The 10,140-nt window shown below is 37.3% G+C and overlaps 1 long non-coding RNA gene across 2 annotated transcripts; it reads left to right on the top strand.

Moving 5' to 3' along the window:
- The first annotated feature begins 494 nt into the window (after nucleotides 1–494).
- On the top strand, nucleotides 495–8,783 carry LOC138877175 (uncharacterized). Of its 2 annotated transcripts, XR_011402511.1 has the most exons (4): nucleotides 495–595; nucleotides 1,270–1,360; nucleotides 7,926–7,984; nucleotides 8,656–8,783. It is a non-coding gene; the product is annotated as an uncharacterized lncRNA (long non-coding RNA). The 2 variants fall into 2 exon arrangements; XR_011402512.1 differs by lacking the exons at nucleotides 495–595; nucleotides 1,270–1,360 and adding an exon at nucleotides 6,909–6,994.
- The last annotated feature ends 1,357 nt before the right edge of the window (nucleotides 8,784–10,140 follow it).

Here is a 10,140-nt window from a genome sequence, read left to right as displayed (position 1 = left end):
TCTTAAACTTGGGTGTGCATTTCATGTGACCCAAATCCAAATCTCAAAACATCAAATAAAATGCGTTCCGGATTGTGGGTGCATTTCATGTGACGCAATCCAAAGACGTGTTTTAAGCGATGTTCACATTCTTTTGAAATAACAATAATAAAGCGGTAAAAAGTTAAAATTGGCACATTGGTTCATAATTGTATTTAAAATCAGATAAATAAGCCGAATATAACAGTTGAGCGACCGTGCTAGAACCACGGAACTCGGGAATGCCTAACACCTTCTCCCGGGTTAACAGAATTCCTTATCCGGATTTCTGGTACGCAGACTGTAATATAGAGTCATTCTTTTCCTCGATTCGGGATTAAAATTGGTGACTTGGGTATTGATGGATTTCTCTGGTAATTGTTGTTGGTATATGGTATTGGAGGAGGCTCTTGTTACTGGAGAGATGCTGCCCGAATTTATATAAATGAGCTACAAGTTTAAGTTGCAAACTTAGCCTTTATTCAACACTAATTTTGAATCTCCTTATGCAATGGTAGATTGAGTTGAGTTGTTTGAAGAGTTGCTTAAGATGTATTAAGGACTCACCATGGTTAAGGTATGTTAGGGCACTTCCCTCTTTCTTTTGGCATGATCTAAAGTGAAATGAATACACTATTTCGTAACAGATCTACTCCTAGAAACTAAGGTTGCCCATGTTGTTCTTTCCTTATAAAGTTATTCTAAGCATGTATGTATGATCCTTGAATCCTATAGAAGCTCATATTGATGGTATGATGTCCATAATGTAAATCGAAGGTGCAACGACCTTAAGTAACTCCAAAAGGTTTAGAACGTGATTCCATGAGTTTAGCATGCATTATATATAATATCTATTTTACTCTACCGAGCCGCACTATAGTAGGCCGGGTACGATATATATTATGTAACCACTGATCAGTTGGATTTACCGAGCTCCACGTGGCCGGGTACGATTCTACCGAGCCTTATGATGGTCGGGTACATTTTACCGAGTCCTCTTTGAGGCCGGGTACGATATGATGATGATGATGATGATGCCTACAGACGTGTATATTTTTAAAAGTTTATGTATATATATGTATTATGCATTTCATGTCAGCAGCCCACAGAGGCACGCAAATGTTACAGGTTGTATCTCCTCTATCTCTCTTTATATTACTATTGTTATTTATGCTTTCTTGCTTTACATACTCGGTACTTATTGGTACTGACGTCCCTTTTGCCTGGGGACGCTGCGTTTCATGCCTGCAGGTCCCAATTGATAGGTTGACATTCCTCCTAGTAGGCTATCAGCTCAGCGGAGGTGTTGGTGCACTCCACTTGCTCCGGAGTTGCCTATTTGGTCAGTATGCTTTAGATATATATTGATTGACATGGTGGGGCCCTGTCTCGACCTTTATGATTTTATGTACTCTTAGAGGCTTGTAGACATATGTTATGTATATTAAAATCATATGGCCTTATCGGCCTATGTTCAGTGTACGAGTTATCACTTTGGTTTTATAGGCACGTATGTCACATGTATAAGTTTTCATGTCATGTCAGGTCGTCCAATATTTTGTATTCCCTTATATTTTATTTTTGTTATCTCATGACGACCTTTCTAGGTTATTTGCCCATGATATTATGATATGATAGATACGTTATGTTGGTACTCGGTTAAGTAAGGTATCGGGTGCCCGTCACTGCCCATTGGTTTGGGTCGTGACAGAAGTGGTATCAGAGCAGTTCTGTCCTAGGAAGTATACAAGCTGTGTCTAGTAGAGTCTTGTTTATAGGTGTGTTGTGCACCACACTTATAAGCATGAGGCTACAGGGCATTTAGGATTGTCACTCTTTCTTCTTGTTCTAGATCGTGTGCTAGATCTTTGTTATAAGAATTCAAACTCCTAAATTTTGTTTTATTCATAATACAGTGATACTTACATCCAGAAAGATAGTTGGTAAGAGGTTGAATTTTGATGCGAAAGAGTTGAGTCAGAGGAACTCGATTTTGCATCATGTTTATGATGACTAAATATGAGGTCTTCAGCAGATCATATGTGTATTTAGATGTGTAAAGCTCTTGATAAGGATCCCTAAGACAAGAATATGTATCCACTCATATGGTAAAAAGGAATAAAAGAATCGGAAAGTAGACACAAGTTTCACCAAGTAAAACAAGCAAGATGCTGAAGGGTACGAGGTACCTAGTTAATGAAGATTATCAGTATTTACAATTCAGGCATAGAAATGTAAGTATTGGTGTTACCTTCAATATTATAGAGATATATACAATTGGCCAAACCCATCTGAGTTATGCCATATGAGAGCTAACAAATATAGTTTAAGAGAAGAATGTGATATCAAGATTCAATTCGGGTTTGAGTAACCCAAAGATTATGGATGGATTGTTATCATTAACTAATGTTTCCAAAAGATGGTGCAAATGTGGTAATAGATCTCCTTATGAGATACCCAAATGGTGAACTCTAGAGTAGTACAATCAAATATAAATACTGGAATATTCAGAAATTTCAGAAGATAGGCAGTGGGATCCTAAAAGGGACAAATATTTACCTTAGTATGACTCTAGCCCTAAGTAAAAACAAAATAGGAGAATGTTAGGCATTCCAAAGAGCCAGTAAGATGAAGCTAGGGGAGCAAAAAGGGAAAGAACTTTTTGTTGGAATTTTCAGAATAAAGTGATAGACAAAAAGTATTATCCGGAGAATAAGAAGAGAGTAAATGAAGCATTATGAGTAAGATGTGATATATGGGTGATAACAGTAAATCAAAATATGACACGATGATAGAGTCTATAGTCAAGTGAAGGAAAATACAAGAAGTGATAGTCCTTGAGGCAATAAAAGAGTATAAACCATAAAGTCATATCCTTATTTCGAGAAGTGAGTTGGTGACTTCAGCGTGATTACAAGGAGTAAAGGTTAGACCCCAGAGTAATAAAAATCAGTATGGGCTGGTGAACAAGATAAACTGAACATGAATTAGGGACTGAAGGATTTAATAATGGTTGATATCATGAGAATTTCAGAGATAGCATTCCGACAATAATAGAATGGACAACAAAATAATAACCTTTAAGTTTCATTCAGGAAGATGCTTCCAAAAGCAAGCACGTGGAGCAGAGTTAAGCCTAATAGAGTAAGTGTGCCAGTTACACTAAGTGTCACCCTTATGCGTAATAAATTCAATTATCCCCGGTATAGAGAGGTTACCGCAAGGCGAGTAAGATGTTAGTGAAGATGTGAAAAAATGACAAAATGAAGAGGTAACTATGGAATAGTAAATGAGGAATGCGGCAAAAGGGTGAAAGGAATGAGATTGCATCTATTCAGATCCTATAGATATGATATGACTCCAGAACATTATGCAAGCATGATACCGGAGAGAAGCGGTAAGGGTTGCACATCCGATGATTGATAAAGAAGTACAAATGAACACTTGATACATAAGGAGCCAGTGTGAGAGGTAACTTAAGACAAAGTAATTAACTAAAGAGAGATTACACAGAATATAGATATGAGAATGGACCAAGGAGTAGTTTGTAGTTGATTTAGGAATAGCCAAGTTATGGCTATACAAGAGGTTATAAGCAAATCAGCAGATCATGCAAGATAAACGTAGTGAATCCTAATCTATCAAATTCAGTCTCACAGATATGATGTCGTAACCTTGAGAAATGTTCAGATAGGAGTTGGAGTATTTAAAGGTATTGTATAAGTGTTACAGAAATAATGGAGAGCGCCACTAAGGAGATAATCAAAATCTGAGTTTAGAATTAACACAACGAGTACAAGGGCACGAAGGTATGTAACTAAGGATGTTTGTAGGCGAGTAAGAATATCGAAAATTCCTTCGGGTATATAGTATAAAAAGATCGTAACTTTACAAGATCCAGAAGGTCTCCTTAAGTACTACAAAGAAATACTAGCTGAGGAAATAAGGAAGAAGGCTTCAACTTAAGCATAATGACATAAAGAAGATATGGTTGGGTAACAACAGTCCCACTACAACATTGTATGCACTCAATACGAAAGTGGCACCTATCGTGACTAATGAACGGGAAGTCAAAAGTGATATTTGAGATCAAATGAGTTATAGGAAATTCAAGTATTGGTGGGAAATAAAATAAGCCAAGTATTCATGCAACAAGTGGCAAAACGACCAGGAAAAATGATTGCTTACATTTAAAGAACGCTGAGAAGGCACGAAAGGAATTATTCAATCAATGATCCAGAGTTAATTACGTTGTGAATGCACTTAATACTTCAGAGTTATATCCATGCAGCATATATGTTGACATTCATAGAGCTATAGGAGACTCTAGTATAAGTTAAAAGAAAGAATTAAGTCCACACACCTATAAAGGCTTGAATTGTTAAAAGATTATCTCATGGATGCTACATAGAGTCCATGAAGGGTTAATGTAATATCTAATACCATAAGCTGAAGATTGGAAGATAGCCTAAGCTTAATTAAAGGCTGATAAGGAAGAGGAAGCTCGAAAGTTACATCACGAGTCCGATTGTTAGACCCAGATGATTATAGAAATCGTGACTCAAACCATAGCAGGAATACTTTTAATAGTAGAGGTATAAAAGAGATAGTACAACAATCATATTCTATAAAAGCTCTACGATAAATCAATTAGAAGAGTACCATACTCATAAGACGTTAATGCGAAGCTCCCACCAGATTATGTATGCACCAGGGTTTCAAGTATTATAGTAGAGCTTTAAGGTATGGATGTGAATTCCACTAATGTATAAGGGAGGATATGAAATTGATAGAATATACGGTGTGAGATTTAAAGGTAAGTATGGTAAATATGAGTGAGAAGATGGCAATAATAGGCAAGGTCTCAGGATTAAACCCGTCAAAACAAGAGGTCTGATGATTTCCATGACCTATATAAAGCTCAATACACTTTGAATGAACTTAGAGGAGTATAAGAATATGAGCAATTAGAAGAGATGGAATACTGCCCTGGTAGTAGAATAAGGGTATAATTGTGATTGTTAAGAGAATAACGTTTGGGCCTTCGATTGAGCAATGATTTAAAGAAAAGAGATTTTATGGATGGCACGGTATTAGAATGCCCCCATAAGATTAATACGTTGGGATGTTATGAAAATGCAGTTATTGAAGTATAGTATCATCCCTAGGTGCATCAAGAATATCACTTCAGATGTTCCCTGATGAGACGCGAGTCTTAGTGACAATGTATTACATCTGAGGCAATGATTGGAGTTAGTGAAAGACTATGACGTTTATACTTTATATCATCCAGGGAAAGTGAATGTAGTAGTCAATGCCCTCAATCGTAGATCTATGTTTAGCCTATCATATTTAAAGGTATAGAAGAGTGAGATAGCTTGCGAGCTTCATCTGCCAGCTAATCTTGGAATTCGATTACTAGATGCAGGTGGTACCAAAGTTACTACTTAGGACATGGAAACCCCATCTTTAGTAACTGAAGTGAAGGAATGCCAGTATGAAGATCATGTGCTAGATCATTAAAGATATACAACCCCTCGAAAGGAGAAGACACTATTTGAGATTATAGGAGATGGAGTCCTCAGATATCAAGGTCGATTATATGTTCCTAATGTGGCAGGGTGAGATGGAGTACTCAGATATTGAGGTCGATTATATGTTCCTAATGTGGCAGGGTTGCGCCGGCAGGTTATGGGACAAGCAATGAGAAAGTAACCTAGAGTTGTGTAGCACACCTCGGTAATAATACCAAGGCTATAAAACGAAATATAGCAATAGTCGTACATTCAGCAAAGTACCAAGAGAAGAGCTTAAGTATGCCTATATATGCCTAGAGGGACATCATGTCTTAGTTCTATATATGTATTCACAATGTGAAGCCAAGAGATTGGCAAAAAGCTGGAGGAAAAAAAAGAGAAGAGTCGTGCATAAAAGGACATAGTCATATAGGACTCATTATAGAAGGTAGTCGAAGTTACGAGATTGGAAGAACTCCGGCCCTAAGTCACGATGTGAGAATAGGCCTAAAAGGGGGAATGCCCTAGTTTTTGGATTTCTTCATAGAACAATTGCCTAGATGGCAAAGGACAATATTAAAGTATTCATAAGAGCCATATGGTATGATAATGAGAAGCGCATCAGTCAACATTCGAGGACGAATGTTCTAAAGGGGGGAATAATGTTACAACCCATATTTTTGTACGGGAAAGTACGTCGTAAGTCCGTTGATGTAAGCTCAGAAATGAGATCCTCTTGGAAAGTATATAAAGTGATTTAATGGTGTTACATCCCATTTTTTTTGCAAGCCTTTGAGAGTTAATATTCAAGTATAAATGTTACAAGGGTACATGTTGTTATACCCTGTACTTCAGATGTTACTATCATTATAGGATTATCTAATGCAAACTCAAAAAGGATGAAATCCTTCTACAAGGACAAGAAAGGTTTGCCGAAGTGTTATGCAAGTTAAGATAAATATGAGACTTGTTAATCATGATTTAAATGAGTTTAAAGCCATGATATGACTATATATGATGTTTTCATATGGAGTATAAAGTTTGAGAAAAAATTGGATTTAAGTTGCGAAAAAACCGACTAAGGATTTGTCTTGTAATGAAGCTTTTTGAGTAATAAATTTCGTGTTCTATATGAGGTCTTTTTGGGACATATTATATATCAAATTTAAGGTCTTGGAATGTAGTTTCCAACTCTCTTAACCGTTTGCTCATACGACACCCGGATAAAAAGTTATAAGCATTGGAAGACGAGCCAATTATAGAGTGCCAAGTAGCACCTTTTGACTTTTCAACAAAATGGATATTATCTCCTTTATCTCGTCTCTTTCTGCATATTTCCAGAGAGCACGACCAAATAATACCCCTAACATCACCCTTAAGCTCTCTGCAAGGGTTTCAAATAATACCATCATCCCGGGCACGAAATCACGAAGCAATAACACAAGAACGATCCCCACGACGTAAGTATTGCTATATAACCTTTCTTTTTCTTTATAGTTTGAGTGTTGGAAGGTATTTAATAGTTAATAAAATTCTTAATTTATGGTTTTAAGCTCTTAAATATCAAGTAAGGTTGATTAATTCATTTCATAATATTTAGAACTCACGGGAAGGTGATCGGAAGCCGTGAGTTCGAGTTATTTGATTTGTAATGGACTGTTTTGTGGGCTATTTCGTGTAGCTTTTGGGCTGTATCTTTTGCTGATATTTAATGGAGTTTTTGGAGGATAAATGGTTTGAATAAACACCACATATTTGTGAAATAATGGATTAGTCATTCTTTGTAATATTTTCGGGGTGTTGGACACTACTATAGTCGTTGTTTTTGGTATGAATTGATTGGGGTGTGTTGGGCTGTTGTAAGCTAAATATAATATAGATTTCGACTTGCATCTACTGTAGGAGGTAATTATATTGTGCTCCAACAAGTGCTTAAGGTTATATTGACATCGGTTGAGTTAAATGGATGAAGTAGACATGAACTAGTAAATAAAGTTGCTAATTAAGAATAATTGGAGTTGTGTATCATTTTCTTTGTTATGGATATATGGTATAAGGTTGTAATTATTGATGAATGACTTCATTATCATGTTAATGATACTATTAATTTAAAGTAAAAAGTCTATAAGGGATGATAAGGGATATACGAATTCCAATTGGAGCTTGTCGCTCGTCGTAAAATAGTTATGACTTGTTGTAGTTTTATGGTATCTTGTTATTGATAATTGGTATTGATGGATTTCTCTGGTAATTGTTGTTGGTATATGGTATTGGAGGAGGCTCTTGTTACTGGGGAGAAGGTGCCCGAATTTATATAAATGAGCTACAAGTTTAAGTTGCAAACTTAGCCTTTATTCAACACTAATTTTGAATCTCCTTATGCAATGGTAGATTGAGTTGAGTTGTTTGAAGAGTTGCTTAAGATGTATTAAGGACTCACCATGGTTAAGGTATGTTAAGGCACTTCCCTCTTTCTTTTGGCATGATCTAAAGTGAAATGAATACACTATTTCGTAACAGATCTACTCCTAGAAACTAAGGTTGCCCATGTTGTTCTTTCCTTATAAAGTTATTCTAAGAAAGTATGTATGATCCTTGAATCCTATAGAAGCTCATATTGATGGTATGATGTCCATAATGTAAATCGAAGGTGCAACGACCTTAAGTCACTCCAAAAGGTTTAGAACGTGATTCCATGAGTTTAGCATGCATTATATATAATATCTATTTTACTCTACCGAGCCGCACTATATTAGGCCGGGTACGATATATATTGTGTAACCACTGATCAGTTGGATTTACCGAGCTCCACGTGGCCGGGTACGATTCTACCGAGCCTTATGATGGCCGGGTACATTTTTACCGAGTCCTCTTTGAGGTCGGGTACGATATGATGATGATGATGATGATGATGCCTACAGACGCATATATTTTTAAAAGGTTATGTATATAAATGTATTACGCATTTCATGTCAGCATCCCACAGAGGCACGCAGATGTTACAGATTGTATCTCCTCTATCTCTCTTTATATTACTATTCTTGTTTATGCTTTACATACTCGGTACTTTATTGGTACTGACGTCCCTTTTGCCTAGGGACGCTGCTTTTCATGCTTGCAGGTCCCAATTGATAGGTTGACATTCCTCCTAGTAGGCTATCAGCTCAGCGGAGGTGTTGGTGCACTCCACTTGCTCCGGAGTTGCCTATTTGGTCAGTATGCTTTAGATATATATTGATTGACATGGTGGGGCACTGTCTCGACCTTTATGATTTTATGTACTCTTAGAGGCTTGTAGACATATGTTATGTATATGAAAATCATATGGCCTTATCGGCCTATGTTCAGCGTATGAGTTATCACTTTGGTTTTATAGGCACGTATGTCACATGTATAAGTTTTCATGTCATGTCAGGTCGTCCAATATTTTGTATTCCCTTATATTTTATTTTTTTTATCTCATCACGACCTTTCTAGGCTATTTGCCCATGATATTATGATACGACAGATACGTTATGTTGGTACTCGGTTAAGTAAGGTATCGGGTGCCCATCACTGCCCATTGGTTTGGGTCGTGACACTAACCATATCCAAAAACCCACATTACGGTCCAAAGAAAGACCTTTTGATCAGTCTTTGAGAGTTGCCAAGTCGAGCAAGTAGAGGTGATTTGTATCAGGGGCAGCACTGTGGTCCAGGCAGGAAAAAATAATAAAAATGAGAGTCTTATTGGTGAAAACCCTCACGAGCACCGTAAGGCGATGGGAGCTGAGAGAAATAATAAAAATGAGAGAGTCTTATTGGTGAAAACCCTCACGGGCACCTTGAGGCGAAAGTGAGCTGAGAGATGAACAAATGAGAGAGGCTTGTTGGTGAAAACTCTTCAGGGCACCGCAAGCCAAACAAGGTCAAGGTTTTGGTAAAGAAGTCTGGTTATGGAAATTCCGGGGCAACAAAGTATGGCAATTGAAAGTTGACTCGTTGGACAGATTGGGTCTATTAATCGGAAATGTCATGATCATTGGTGCCAGCTGCTTCACTCAGATAAGTCTCTTTTCTTTTTTCCATTTAGATAGTCTTCCCGTTTTGGATTTTGCTTATCCTTAACTCTGAAAGTCATTCCATTTCATTTCTTTTGGGTTTATTTCTCTAAGATGTTCCTAATGTCAGTTCTATTTAAGCAAATAAGAAGGAATTCCAAAGCCTACTACCAACTTCAAAAGTTGCACAAGGCGTAGGGCAGTTGAGGCATTGCTAGAGGTAGTATGATGTGAAATGGGATATAAAGTGCCAGTGAATATTCCATCAGCGGAATGATTCAGTAATTTCATAGGAGATGCAGAAGTTCAGTAAAAGGGGTCAGAGGTGAAACAACGGTTCGGGTATAGAACACTCGGGTCATCCGAGGTCACGTGGGTTGAAAATCAGTCAGAAAGCCAAGCTGTTCTTGGCCAGTCCATGGGAAGTCAGTCACAACGAAGCACGACAACAAGGAGGCCACTTTCAGCAAGAATTCCATCAGCTAACCACCACATTTTAAACTGACAAGATTTTTCTTGAAACAGGGGCAAAAAGTTTCGTTTGTTTCGGGGAAACCCTTCGTAAA

This window comes from Nicotiana sylvestris, chromosome 9 (assembly GCF_000393655.2).
Source record: "Nicotiana sylvestris chromosome 9, ASM39365v2, whole genome shotgun sequence".
NCBI classification, from domain to species: domain Eukaryota; kingdom Viridiplantae; phylum Streptophyta; class Magnoliopsida; order Solanales; family Solanaceae; genus Nicotiana; species Nicotiana sylvestris.
The sequence above is the reverse complement of the archived record's forward strand: the minus strand, read 5'-3'. Positions and strand labels throughout refer to the sequence as shown.